Genomic DNA, 14,890 nt, shown 5'->3' on the forward strand with positions numbered 1-14,890 from the left:
CACCCAGACATCCACTGGGGCCTTCGTCCTGGAGAGGGCCGCCTGACCCTACCACCGTCTGCTGGGTGGCAGTAGCTGTTGATGGAAAGGGTGAGAGTTAGTACGTGGATATGTTGTTGTAGTGTCATGGTGTGCTGCTTGCAGTGGGTGGATTTGTTACCCAGGGATGGCAATGACATTTGCAGCATTGCAGACACTGCATGGTGAATGGGCTTTGGGCCATGCTTTTCATATCATATGTATTGCTGTTTGACATTGCTGTGATTGCCATAGGTAGTGAGGCGGTGTTGGCTAGCAGTCGGGGTGGGATGATTGTCAATGCAGGTGCTGCACTGTGAGGTGTGAGAGTGACTCTGAGTCGGCGTGCGTGGTGATGGATTGTGGAAGTGGTGGTTGAGGAGATTGTGAAGGTTTACCGTGCATTGTGTGGGGTTGGTGTGTGGATGGTGGGAGAGGGGTGGTGTGGCATGCAGAGTAGGAGGGTGGGGTGATAGTGGGGGTGCAGTCTTGTGGTTTGTGATGGAATGGGGAGTGGTGGGTGTTGGGGAGGCATGCAGGACTGGAGTGGTTAGTGCTCTTGGGGGGTGTTGCTTCCTTACCAGAGTCAATCCCTCTGATGATTCCAGTCAGACCCTCAGGATGCATGATGTTCAAGAACTTCTCCTTCCAGGATGTCAAGTCAAGGGGAGGGTATAGGGGTCCACCGCCAGTCTTGTTGAGGGCGATGTTGTGCCTGGACGCCATGGAACGGATTTTCCCCCTGATGTCGTTCCACCTCTTTCTGATGTCCTCCCTTGTGCGTGGGTAGCTGCCAACTGCGTTCACCCTGTTGACGATCCTCTGACAAAGTTTGGATTTCCTAGTCATAGACGTTTGCTGGACTTGTGCTCCCATCAGTTGTGGCTGGTCTCTGATGATCTGGTCCACATTGACCCGCAACTCACTGTCAGTGAAGGGTGGGTGCTTGTGGCGTGACATGTTGTGGGGGTGAGTGCAACGTGTAAAATAAATGCTCAATGTGCAGTGGTTCATGGGTCATGTATCTCTGGGTCGTGGTAGTATTCGCAAGGGTTTGAGAGGGTATGAGGGTGTGTATTATTGTGCAGTGAACAGGTGTGTGTGGTGTGTGTATGTGTTTCAGGTGTGAGGTATTCAACCTGTCCAATCTGGTGTTGCCTTCTATTGGCGGTGATTTTCTAGACTGCAGCGGTGCGCACCGCCAATGGTTTCCTGTTGTTCATGTTCCACTGTGCTGAAATGTGACTCATAATACAGCAGCCGGAATGGTGTCGGCATGGCGGGGCTGGCGGGTGGACAGTTGCTCTTTTGTCGACAGTGGCACTGGCGGTGTTGGATTTCTGGCTGTGTTTCATCGGCTTGGTGATTGTGACTCGTCATACAATGGCCACTGTACCGCCAACACTGGTGGGATTTTCCATGGCGGTCTTGCCTGAAGACCGCCAAACTCGTAATGAGGGCCTGAGTCTAAAAGGAGAGCAATAGTTAAAGGGATAAAGATGCTGAACAAAGAAAGAGACACCAAGGGAACAGAAAAAACCAGGGTCTGGCAAGGACAATAAAGAAGGTAATCAGGAGGGTCTAGGAAGTAGTCTGGAGCCTGAACAATTGGGGAAGTACACCTTGTGGGATAGCAACTTCCGTTTAAATAGCAGAGTAGACAGCAATGGTTGGGGTTTGAAGAGAATGATATGGTATAGTTGAAGTGCAGCACGTGACAAAGGAGCTGAGAGAAAAGGTGATCAAACAGAAGTATTTAAATACAAAGGATATTTAGGAACCACAAAGAGAATAACCCATTAGTCAGCTGGACCATGGCAAGGTAAGCACTGCATGAATGCAAGAGATAGGTCAAGCAAGTCATACACAAAATACTTTTGTCAGATGGGCACAAATGAGGGAAGAAATGTGGTTTCCAAGAAAAATAATGTTTATGTTGGAAATTCAATAATGGTAGTGATGTATTTGATATGGTGGATGTCTGGAGACATGTAAAACCTAAAGAACTTAGTTTCACACACTACTCAAATGTCCACAAGCAAACACCCAGATAGATATGATCTTTGTTTCCCGTCAAGTGTTAACTGATGTCCAAATTCAGTGGGCCCCGATGTCAGTCTCTGATCATGACTGAATAGTGATTAAGGCCCAACTTGAGAGCTTATACCATTTTAGTAGATTTTCTAAATGGGTGTCACCAGTCACTCATGGATAAAGCAGAGTCTCAGGAATTTACAACTCAATGTACAATTAATTTCTTAAATATCAATACCAGCAGGGCTAGGTAAAACAGTGTGGGCCGTGTTTGAGGCGTACATCAGAGTCATTTGATTTGTTGGCAAAAAAGCACGCCTGGATGGAAAAAGAAATATGAAGACTGGAGGGAGTTTATGCTAAAGCAAATCAGGAATCTATTGAAAATGAGGAAATGATTTACCAACAGCAAGTAGCATTGAGGACTGTGGTGGGAAATGACATAAGGAAAAAAGCAACAGATACATTTTGACTGCAAAAAGGAAATGAGTTAGAATACAGGGAATCTCTTGACTGCCTTCTTGTTCAAAAGACTAGGGTCAAAACTAATTTAAATAGGATACTAGAAATAAATGATGCACAAGGTAACTTGATTAAGGAACCAGATAAAATACTCAATCAATTTATGCTTTTCTTTGAGAAATTATACAAACAATATGGCCAAAGCTTGCAAAATGTTTTTGACTTATGTGTCCAAGAGGTCTTTCTAAGAGATCTTTCGACCAGATTTGCAAAGTTAGATGAAGAACAAGTTAAATATTAAGTTGACTATTTATGAAATTCAAAAAGCAATAAAATCATTACAATCCGGGTAAGCTGCTTGGGAAGAGGGCAAGGCCATTGAATTTTGTAAAATATTTTCAGATTCTCTAGTCCCTATAATACTTAAGATTGCAGCCGGGATTGTTGTTCGTTACGGTATACTACCATCATGGAATTTAGTCAACATAGATCTTTTTTAAGGAAAAAGGACGCCTAACAAATGTGGCTCTTATCGGACAATATCTTTGATTAATGCTGATGCAAAAATATATTCAAAAGTGAAGACTGAGAGATTATCCAGAATTATAAGGATATTTGTCAGTCATGAACAACATGGATTTATTTGGGTCGAGGCACTACATAACAGATTAACAAGTCAATCGCCGTGGGTAACGCTGTAAATCCTTCACAACACTCAGCCTGCATGATCGTAGTAGATGCTGAGAAATCATTTGATTAGGTTTCATAGAGATTCTTATGGGAAGTTCTGGGCCAAATGTGATTCTCTAAAACATTTAGAGACCACATACAACAATTATACACAACACTCAAGGATAGAATACCTATGATGAGCATTATCTAGCACCCGGGGGAACACAACAGAACTGTCCCATCTCACCCCTTTTATTCACCATCTCTTTGGAGCCATACATTAAATGGATAGTTAGCAATCCAAAATGTTATTGAACTGAGTCCAGTTTAAGATTTCCGCTTATACAAATGATGTAGCAATATATTCACCTTACATTTCTACAGACAATGAAGTCAATTCAAAATATAGTAGAACGTTTCAGCACTATATCCAGGTATAAGAAAAAAACGGACAAAACCCACATGAATATTACTACATTGAAAACAAGATTGATCATCACATTGCAAAGGAAGCAGCTTATTTAGGTGTAAGAGTAAGCAGTCAAGTAGCTAAAATAGTTTAAATTAATTATGAATATCTACTGAAGGAAGGTATTCAGAAATGTCATAACTGGAAGAGAATACCCCTAACACTGGTGGGAAGATGTAATACTGTAATAATGGTTATACTGCCTACATTTTTATATATTTTCTGATCAAAAACCCCTATTGCTTCCTAATTTATTTTAAAAAATAGACTCAGCAATCAGTCGATTATTATGGAACTATCCAAACCCCTGTAAGGCTACTAGGTTTATGAAATTGCCACAATACAGAGCAGGGTGGGCACTCTCTGGTTTTTATATCTTATTATTGGGTTGCTATCCTTCCAGAAATGTACTCTTTAATTGTAGAACCTACTGATTGTAGATATTGGCAAATGTATCAGATAAGACTTAGCACAACTGTTGACCATGCACTGCTTGAGATATTTGATCCCAGATACTTTAAAAGGGTTAGGTTCAAGGTTGCCAAGGACGCCCAATCAATACAAAATGTTCTTACTTACAAATTTCAGATTCCCTATATTGGTATGTACATCCCACTCTGCATGTCACTGTTTCCTGGACTAGTCAATGATAAAGAATATGTTTTGAACAGTATTGGTGAGATAAAAATCCTCAATGGTTCACACAGTGGATGGAAGCAGCCATTAATTATCAAAATGGTAAGCAGGTATAGGGCAAATTCCACGAGATCCTGGGCCGATCAGAATGGTGGGAAAATGGTTGAATGCTATGGTCATAGGGAGGTAACTAAATGGGCTATCGATATCGACTCTTGGGACCAACATGTGTATCATTCTTGATTATCGAAGATAAGATGTACTTTTATTTTTATATGTTCTCAAATTCTTCTAATAAAGCAGCACAGGTGATACCTTGCAAGGCCATATTATTTCAAGTAGTACCAGGGGACGCAATTCAATCACAAGGGTTCAAGGGATGAAAACAAGTATGCAGCTAGGACAGGAAAATCAGGTAGTGCTCAACAGGCTCAGGAATGAGGAGTGAGCTATAATCTCAAGAGGGCAAAACTCTCAGAACCAATATTAGAATGATGCTTCAGAAAGCCCTTAACAAATTGGAGGTCCAGGGGTGGACTAGCCGTTTGCTGCAATGAATCAGAGGTGATTTAAAAATTCTTGACAGGGGCCTGGTGAATCAGAACGAGAGTAGCTTGAACAACCTATGAATCACATTGAGAGAAAAAGAGTTTGGTAAGAACTTCAGGTGCACGAGTAGAAATGTTTTTTTTTTCAGCATTAGAAAGGATTCCAATGGGTTCAGTACCTAAAAAAGAACCTGCTTTTCACTTCTAGTGTGCAGGCATGATTAGCTCTGTCAAAAGCAAAGTATGCATTTGACTTTTTTACTCTGGAGATATCAGAGAATGCTATATTTTTCACCTTCAAGGAATGTTTTGTCAACTTTTGTCAACAGGTTTTATAGACAAGATTAGCAGTTTCAATAGTTTAAATAGGTGGGTGGGTAAATGTGCTAGATGTAGATTCAACTGGGTTATGAGATTGTGGGCTGGAAGCAGGCCCTCTCTTGTGAGGTAGTCTGTTGGTACAGCCAATCAGGGATTGGTACAGTTGGTACAGCCAATCAGAGACACCGACTGTACATGTTGACTCTGTCTCCAACACATTATCATCTGGCAGCATCAACGCTTATTTGGTTGATAGCAGGATAAAGGTCACCTTCATTTGTAGGGCCACTACCTAATCCCGGAGGGGAGAGGAGTGTGGGAATGCAGGACAGCCATTATGTATTTCAGCAATCGGTCGGAGCACAAGTTGGGGATATTGCAAATAACCTAGTGCTCGTTTTTCACAACATCGAGTCCTGTCATATTGGGCTGCGCTTTTTCCAGTGATAAATATCATAAAACAAGTTGGATCATTAATTTAATTTAAATAATTTGGTGGTTTAAAGGTTAGATGGTCGCTAGATATAACTAAATAAGGTCATTTGCAGCTACCCAGTTACTGTGTTGAACCCCTTTTTCCAGTGGGGGTTATAGTTCCTTGGGTAGAGGCTCTCTGTGCATGAGGTTCTAGCTACTGTGACGCTGGTGAATAGGCCACTTTGCTTACAGTTGGTACAGTTTTCTAGCTTCAGCTTCTGTAGAAGTCCTAGTGTTACACCATTTTCAATCATCTGTAGAAGGCCTAGCTTTATGTTTCTCCTATCGGAAACATGGGGGATTTGTGATGTGTGAATCATGGCGGATATCGCTTTTCTATCACACTTCACATTTTAAAAAGAGCTGCTTAGGTTCACTGAACGAACAATGACTTGATTGACAGGACAGAGAGTAAAAATACATGCATATCTGTTTGCCATATTATTATGACGAAGATGATTAAAATTCTACTTTGTGGGTCTTCATTTTGAAAAAAAAAGAATTTCCTGTAATATGTTACAATGTAGGGTATTACAATTTATTTGAAATTACTGAGAAACAGATGCAATATCTTCCCGGGAAAGGGGAAATAATCGATTGGCCTCCAGCCTGAGATGCATTCTTCTAGCCACTGGAAGAGCACTTGTACCAACCTGTGAGGTGCTTGCCATGGGCCTTGACAACTAACACACACGTGGCAGCTGGATGGTCTAATTGTGAGGTCAAGTGAAGAGCATGATCAGGAGTAAGTATCTGTAGGGCTCTGTGCCTAGGTTTTTCATTGCACTAATTTAACAACAACCCCAACGCAGAGCAAGCAGAGCATACTGTTCTACATAGTTCTTATAATACACTATGTAAACTAAATTGCTTCCAGGCTATTAGGCTAACACTTAGAAGGTACCAGGGAAAGGTACAAGTCCTTAAAAAGTTTCAAGATACTTGACACAGCACAAGAATGATTTCCATTGATATCAATTATTTAATGGCTGTATTTTAACATCCCTCTTCTGAGATTACCACTAACTAAGGGAAAACTAACCACACAGCGATTGACCATTTTTAATTTGCTACTTTCAGTGCTGCAGTGCAGGAGGCTGTAATGCAACAGGCATCTTTTGAGGTGCAGCACACACTATACGTGGTGTTGTCACTGTAAATTGCAACTGTAGTGGCATGTGCTATTAAGTCTATATACTTATCTTATTGTTTTCTGACATGCTAACTTGTGACTGTAACACGGATGATTATCTCCGAATGTTTATCATTGGCATATGGAATCAAATTCCATGAATTAAATACATTAAAGAAGAATTTGACTAGATAGGTAAACCTGACATTTTTAATACTCCAACTAAAGTCAATTTCTGCAGGAAACATACTTTGAAATCTTTATGGCTTTATGATTTATATCAATTGCTTCTTCTAACATCGTTTTAAGTTTCATTTAATTAATTCATTAGTTCGTTTTTCTAAGAAAGGGCTATGGAAGGATATGCCTTGTTGTCCTAGTGAAAACCACTCTCTGCACCTTTACTTCTTGTTTTCGACATTCAGTTATTATAGATTAGCACGTCTCTTTGTACAACAACTTTCTTTGGACGGAATCTATTTTTAAATCCATTCAATACTCTATCTGGATAAGGAGTTCACTGACGATTCCAGAATAAACAATATTTTTGGACTTATCTGCCTCCTGATGTTTGTGATGATGATAAGTATACTTACGGATATTTTTATTATATATATATATTTTTAATGCTTAGGTCGTACATAGGTCTACGAAGTCTATGAAATGTTTGCATTTTTATGTATGTACCTTTTAAGGTCCATTGACAGAAAAAAGAAGATTTGACTGACTGATTCTAACCAATCTGTATGTTCGTGTTTTAGTTGGTGGCAAGTTTTAAAGTTGACCCACACTAGTCTCAAACTCTCTAGAATAGTGACAATGAGGGCATAATGATTTCTATCTGCCTTCAATTCCAGCAATTCTCTGGATTAAAACTAAACTTGGTGGGCTCTGTCTCTTTTTCCAGAGGTGGTTGGGTGCGGTAGTCCTGGCGGTGTCATGGAGGGCCTTGGTATTTAGTTTGTTTTCTTCAGTCAACCAGATGTCGTGTGGTCCTAAAGGTCAGGGTGCTGTCAGTCCCACACCTCTACTAATATCTCTCTGTAGACCCGCTTTTTTATGACTCTGGTTGAATCGGACCTGAGTGATCAGATTAACAATGCTTTACCTTAAGTTTTTTCTCAGTGTATTGTTTGGAAAAAGTGTACCAATTTTGGACTGTGACTCTCCCATGTTTTGAAAACAGTGGAAAAAAGTGTGAAGTTTATTTTGTCAGTCGTCAACAGCAAGTGAAATGCTCCTGTTTCGTTAGGTTGGAGCAGAGGCTCACCAGCAATATAGATGAAAGTACACAAAAACAGTTACAGAAGATAAGGACTGTCACACACAACTAGTCTATTTTCCTGTTCACTAATTAGTCTTCAACTCTTCCTTTGATCGTAGTGGTTGTGAAGGTGGCTTCCCACCACATATAAAACATCACAAATATCTCACCCTACCCGGAGAGAAATTGTTACTTGCAAATGTTTTTCTAGGTTGGTGTATTGCAACCCCATCAAACCATGAAAATCATATAGTATCAAATAGGAATGACTGAAAATCCAGCAAGAAACTGAACAGAGATGGAGAGAATAAATTTGAATCTCTGCATCAGAATCAACCTGGCCTTGTCCCACTAATAAGACTGTCTGTAGGAGGTTGGCCTGGCTTGTAGTGGGTACCAGAGGTACTTACACCTTGTGCCAGGTCCAGTTATCCCTTATTAGTGTAGAAGAGGTGTTTCTAGCAGCTTAGGCTGATAGAAGGTAGCTATGGCAAAGCAGCTTAGGCTGAACTAGGAGACATGTAGGAGACATGTAAAGCTCCTACTATACCACTGGTGTCATATGCACAATATCATAAGAAAACACAATACACAGAAGTACTGAAAATAAAGGTACTTTATTTTTATGACAATATGCCAAAGTATCTCAGTGAGTACCCTCAGTATGAGGATAAGATATATACACAAGATATATGTACACAACCAAACTTAGGTAAGTAATAGCAAGAAAAGTAATGCAAACAGTGTAGGATTACAATAGACTGCAATAGGAGCTCATAGGTATAGGGGCAACACAAACCATATACTCCAAAAGTGGAATGCGAACCACGAATGGACCTCAAACCTATGTGAGTTTGTAGAGGGACTGTAAGAAAACAGTGAGGGTTAGAAAAATAGCCCACCCCAAGACCCTGAAAGGTAGGTGTAAAGTGCACCTACTGCCCCCAGAGAGGGAGGAGGAACAAACACCAGCAATGCAACAACAGTGGATTTCCGGACCTGAGTACCTGTAAGACAAGGAGACCAAGTCCAATAGTTGCGAAGTGTCGAGAGTGGGCAGGAGCCCTGGAAATGCCAGCTGAGGGTGCAAGGAAGCTGCCACCGGATGGAAGAAGCTTGGAGTTCTGCAAGAAAGAAGAGAGCTAGGGACTTCTCCTTTGGAAGATGTCGCGATGAAGCTTGCAGAGGTGTTCCCACGCAGAAAGACCGCAAACAAGCCTTGCTAGCTGCAAGGGTCGGGGTAGAGGTTTTTGGGTGCTGCTGTGGCCCAAGAGGGACCAGGATGTCGCCACTTGGAGGAGGAGACAGAGGGGGCGCCCAGCAATTCAGGGAGCCCTCACAGAAGCAGGTAGCACCTGCAGAAGGTCCAGTCTTACCCCCTGTTCCCACTACCCCACACCTTTTGTGATTATATAGTTTCTTTTGGGAAGCGGTGTGGGTTAGCCTTGCTTCCCTTGCTCTCTTTCTGTGTATTTGTAATTAGCACCTGCAGAAGTACCTGAACAGGCACTTGGAAGAAGAGTGAACCGGAGTCCATGCAAAGTCACAAAAGGGAGTCCCACAATGCCGGAAGACAACTCATAAGGTTGTGCACTGCAGGTTAGAGTGTTGGGGACCCAGGCTTGGCTGTGCACGAAGGAAATCCTGGAAGACTGCAAAGGAGCCGGAGCAGCTGCAAATCACGCGGTACCCAGCAATGCAGTCTAGCGTGGGGAGGCAAGGACTTACCTCCACCAAACTTGGACTGTGAGAGTCACTGGACTGTGAGAGTCACTTGGACAGAGTTGCTGGGTTCCAGGGACCATGCTCGTCGTGCTGAGAGGGGACCCAGAGGACCAGTGATGCAGTCTTTTGGTGCCTGCGGTTGCCGGGGGAAGATTCTGTCGACCCACGGGAGATTTCTTCAGAGCTCCTGGTGCAGAGAGGAGGCAGGCTACCCCCAGAGCATGCACCACCTGGAAACAGTCGAGAAAGCCGGCAGGATGAAGCTATACAAGGTTGCTAGTAGTCGTCTTGCTACTTTGTTGTGGTTTTGCAGGAATCCTGAGCAGTCAGCGGTCGATCCTTTGGTAGAAGGTGAAGAGGGAGATGCAGAGGAACTCTGATGAGCTCTTGCATTCGTTATCTGGTGAGATTCCCAAAGCAGAGACCCTAAATAGCCAGAAAAGGAGGTTTGGCTACCTAGGAAGGAGGATTGGCTACCAAGAGAGGTAAGAGCCTATCAGAAGGGGCCTCTGACGCCACCTGCTGGCACTGGCCACTCAGAGCAGTCCAGTGTGCCACAGACACCTCTGTTTCCAAGATGGCAGAGGTCTGGGACACACTGGAGGAACTCTGGGCACCTCCCATGGGAGGTGCAGGTCAGGGGAGTGGTCACTCCCCTTTCCTTTGTCCAGTTTCATGCCAGAGCAGGGCTGGGGGATCCCTAAACCGGTGTAGACTGGCTTATGCAGAGATGGGCACCATCTGTGCTGATCAAAGCATTTCCAGAGGCTGGAGGAGGCTACTCCTCCCCAGCCTTCACACCTATTTCCAAAGGGAGAGGGTGTTACACCCTCTCTCAGAGGAAATCCTTTGTTCTGCCTTCCTGGGCCAGGGCTGCCTGGACCACAGGAGGGCAGAAACCTGTCTGAGGGGTTGGCAGCAGCTGCAGTGGAGACCCCAGAAAGGCAGTTTGGCAGTACCCGGGTACTGTGCTAGAGTCCTGGGGGATCATGGAATTGTCCCCCCAATGCCAAAATGGCATTGGGGGGACAATTCCATGATCTTAGACATGTTACATGGCCATGTTCGGAGTTACCATTGTGACGCTATACATAGGTAGTGACCTTTGTATAGTGCACACGTGTAATGCTGTCCCCGCACTCACAAAGTCCAGGGAATTTGACCTGAACGATGTGGGGGCACCTTGGCTGGTGCCAGGGTGCCCACACACTAAGTAACTTTGCACCCAACCTTCACCAGGTGAAGGTTAGACATATAGGTGACTTATAAGTTACTTAAGTGCAGTGGTAAATGGCTGTGAATTAATGTGGACGTTATTTCACTCAGGCTGCACTGGCAGGCCTGTGTAAGAATTGTAAGAGCTCCCTATGGGTGGCAAAAGAAATGCTGCAGCCCATAGGGATCTCCTGGAACCCCAATACCCTGGGTACCTCAGTACCATATACTAGGGAATTATATGGGTGTACCAGTATGCCAAAGTGAATTGGTAAATGTAGTCACTAGCCTGTTAGAGAAAAACTTGGAAGTAAAGAGAGAGCATAACCACTGAGGTTCTGATTAGCAGAGCCTCAGCGAGACAGTTAGGCATCACACAGGGACTACATATAGGCCACAAACCTATGAGCACTGGGGTCCTGGTTAGCAGGGTCCCAGTGACACATAACAAACATACTAACAACATAGGGTTTTCACTATGAGCACTGGGCCCTAGCTAGCAGGATCCCAGTGAGACAGTGAAAACACCCTGACATATACTCACAAACAGGCCAAAAGTCGGGGTAACAAGGCTAGAAAGAGGCTACTTTCTCACACTGTCTCTAACACCAAACAGTGAATAGAGAGACAACGAGGATAAGACAGACAGGAAAAGCATCATGGAGGAGTGGAGCTGTAAGAAGAATAGGCCAGGGGAGAAATATGTAAGGACAGCAACAGGAAGTGTCTGGTTGGGCAGGTCATGAATGAAAATGACATGGAGTGGTGTAGAGATCGAAAAGGGAGGTCAAGAGTTCATGCCATCAAAATGCAAAATACAGATATAAGGAGGAGCAAGGGTCACAGGGGCTTCCCCTTGAAAAGGGTATAATAAAATGATGAAAGGTGGTAGGGAGATTTACAGTGGTATTGCATCCAAGCATAAACAGAGAGGCCCTGTGACTAAACAAAATCAGATATGCAACACTGAAATGAAAGACACTGGTTTTGTGGCAGCAATACTTACGAGACTCAAATGGGGCATATTTACAATCTTTTGACGCAGGGCAGCGCCCCAAGCATTCTTGCTGCGCTGCCCTATGTCAAAAGAAAAGGGCAGGAATGCACTGTATCTACAAGATACGACGTATTCCTATCTTTTTGCCCGTGCTGGCGCACAATGGGCTGCCATGCTCCATTGCAGGCCCCTTTGTACCATGATGCAAGGGTGTTGGCATTGCAAGGATGATTGTTTTTGTGCAGGAAGGAACATCTGCCTGCACAAAAACAATCACAAGTGGTGTTTTCCTCTTTCTATGTAAGCTGCAGAAAACGAGGAGAAATAAAGGTATTTCTCATTGTTGCGCTTCCCTTATGCGTAGACTTTTGAGGCATTCCTAGGTTTACAAATCCGTGTAAATGAGTCAAAATCCATGGGTGTTGCGTGGAACACCCACCACTCATGGTGTCCCTCTTTGATGCAGAGTAAGGCAATGCAGTGACTTGCACTGCGTTGCCTTACTCTATATCTACAAGGCCATGTATAGCCATACAAAGTGGCTTTGTGTGGCCTTGTAGATATGGGCCTGTGCCATCGGTTCGTCAAAAAAAATGACACACCTGTGGCACAAACCACTTGTAAATAAGGCCCAAATGCGTATATGATAACTGGAATGCCCATCCAGGCCTAAACCAACTTAATCATGATTCTGGAATGCTTAACATTTAACATTGCAGCAGATATCCATGACATATTTGGTTACTTGCTAAAAAGGTTTAATGTTACATCCACTCCTGGACAGGTTTATCTTCACATTTATGATTCAGACATCCTCAAGCAAGAGTCTACCTCAAATCTGACGTTGAGTAGTAATATGGGAGTAGGAGTATTTAAAAATATAAGCTCAGTACATGAAGTATCAAGCTCCTGTTGTATCTTTACAGAACTCAACACTTCATTAGGACCTTTTATCTGGGGCCAGAGCAGCAGACATGTGGCCCATACCACATTGCAACATCTGACCTCTCAGGGAAGCCTGGTGGTTCCGGATTTTAAATCATACTACCTGGCTGCCCAACTCCAATGATCCACTCACTGGATGATGGACAGACAATCCCCTGGCAAGAAAATGGGCCCATTGGTCCCACCCTTGAACGCCCTTGTCATAACGCTGTTACGAATCCGTAACACCCCTACAGTTGACTCAAAAGAGTTTTTGGTCATCCGGAAATGTTGAGCTCGAGCTCTGCAAAAAACACATATTCGGATACCCTCCTCTCCAGATCTCCCACTTAATATGCTGACATCTTGACCATAACATAGGGGGGACTGGTGTGGCCTCAGGGAATGGTCACTTGCCGGGCTCGACAGGGTGGGACAACTGTTCCGTGACTCGATCCTTCTACCGTTCGGCGATCTTCAGGCCGACTTTGACCTGCCCCAAGGTCACTTCCTGCTCCATGGATCGGTAACGGCGGCATTCTGCCACCATTGGAAACCAGGAGGCTTGGAGCCATAGGCCCAGCGCTGTTGTCGCTATATAGCACTTTCAGCCGGCACTTACAAAGCGATTACATTTATATATAGGGCACTGCAAGCAGATACCCTGTGACCACTCGTGCCTTGTGAGCCCGCTGGGAGGAGGATTTGGGAATCCCCATTACTGAAAATGCTTGGGACACTATACTAGAACAAGTCTCCATGATTTCCCGAAATGCATGCTTTAAACTAATTGGCTTTTTTATCTTACAAAGGGCCTACCTTACCCAGACAAAATTAAACAATACTTTGGGCCAGCTAACATCTCCTGCCCTAGAGGCGAGGATATAGGTGCCAACTTCCTCCACATTCTTTGGAATTGTACTCACATACACAACTTCTGGGAGGGAGTCACCCAAACTCGACTTACTCGACAGCAAAGTAACCAACACCCCAGGTCATCGCCTACTCCACTGGTTCCCACATATTTGTAAAAATAAAGTAACCAGTAAATTCCAAGACATGGCACTAATACTTGCCAACCACAAACCCACACGCCACTGGAAAGACCCAAGGAGGGGCACTCTATTGATGTGCCACTTGGAATTGGAGAAATGGGAAGGCTGCAAGGGGGCGCTGTTGCCGCAAGAGGCACGTAACAGAAATGGGAAGCTACAAAATGCAGATGCATGGGAAGCCTTGGTTGACAGCTTACAGCATGCAGCCAAACCTTCACATTCACATACAGGTTTGCATGAAACTACACCACCTAGGGTGCCCACACCACCACCCCCCACTTAAATCTAATCCAATGGACGCCACCCCACATCCTACTACCCCCTGTTTGACAGTCCATCACAAGGTCTCCACCTAGGGTGACCGACACAATGATTTTATTCACTTGGCTCTATACTGAGAATCCGTCAACACAGACCCAAGATCGCATGGTTCTGACTCATAAGAAGGGGAGGGGCGCATGAGGGAGCAAAGTGAGGGAATTTTGAGACACAATGGTTGGCTAATGCTAACCTGCTGAAATGCCTATCTCCCCTGCTTTGCCAACGTATGTTTCATTTTTTTTTGGGTTGCTTGATAACCAATAAAGTCTGTCTACAAAAAAAAGTGTTAAGACCCTAGATCTATTTATTTTTTCATTTTCTTCATCCAGGTCCAAAGGCATCATGCAACATTGCAGGATACAATTACATTGGAGGCCTGGATCACTTCTGTGGCAGAAATTAAGTTATGTGTGTGTAAAGCCAAATTATTTGCCATGTTATTTTCAGTATTCCCTGATTCTATGTTAGGACTGGAGGCTTCGGATTATGATTCTCTTTCTTTACTGTCAATCAAACAGCAGCCAATGAGTTAACAGAAAATAAAAAAACTACAACTCCCATGAACACCTGTAGTCTGGCCTGACCATTCACAGGCCCGCTCCCCACTATAAGAGTCACCA

At 43.8% G+C, this 14,890-nt stretch overlaps 1 protein-coding gene across 1 annotated transcript in view; it reads right to left on the minus strand.

The window, feature by feature from the left end:
• The window catches only part of CAP2 (cyclase associated actin cytoskeleton regulatory protein 2), a 420,383-nt gene that overhangs the window by 320,990 nt on the left and 84,503 nt on the right, over positions 1-14,890 (minus strand). The window lies entirely within an intron of this gene.

The sequence above is a fragment of the Pleurodeles waltl genome, chromosome 2_1 (genome assembly GCF_031143425.1).
Source record: "Pleurodeles waltl isolate 20211129_DDA chromosome 2_1, aPleWal1.hap1.20221129, whole genome shotgun sequence".
Taxonomy (NCBI): Eukaryota; Metazoa; Chordata; class Amphibia; order Caudata; family Salamandridae; genus Pleurodeles; species Pleurodeles waltl.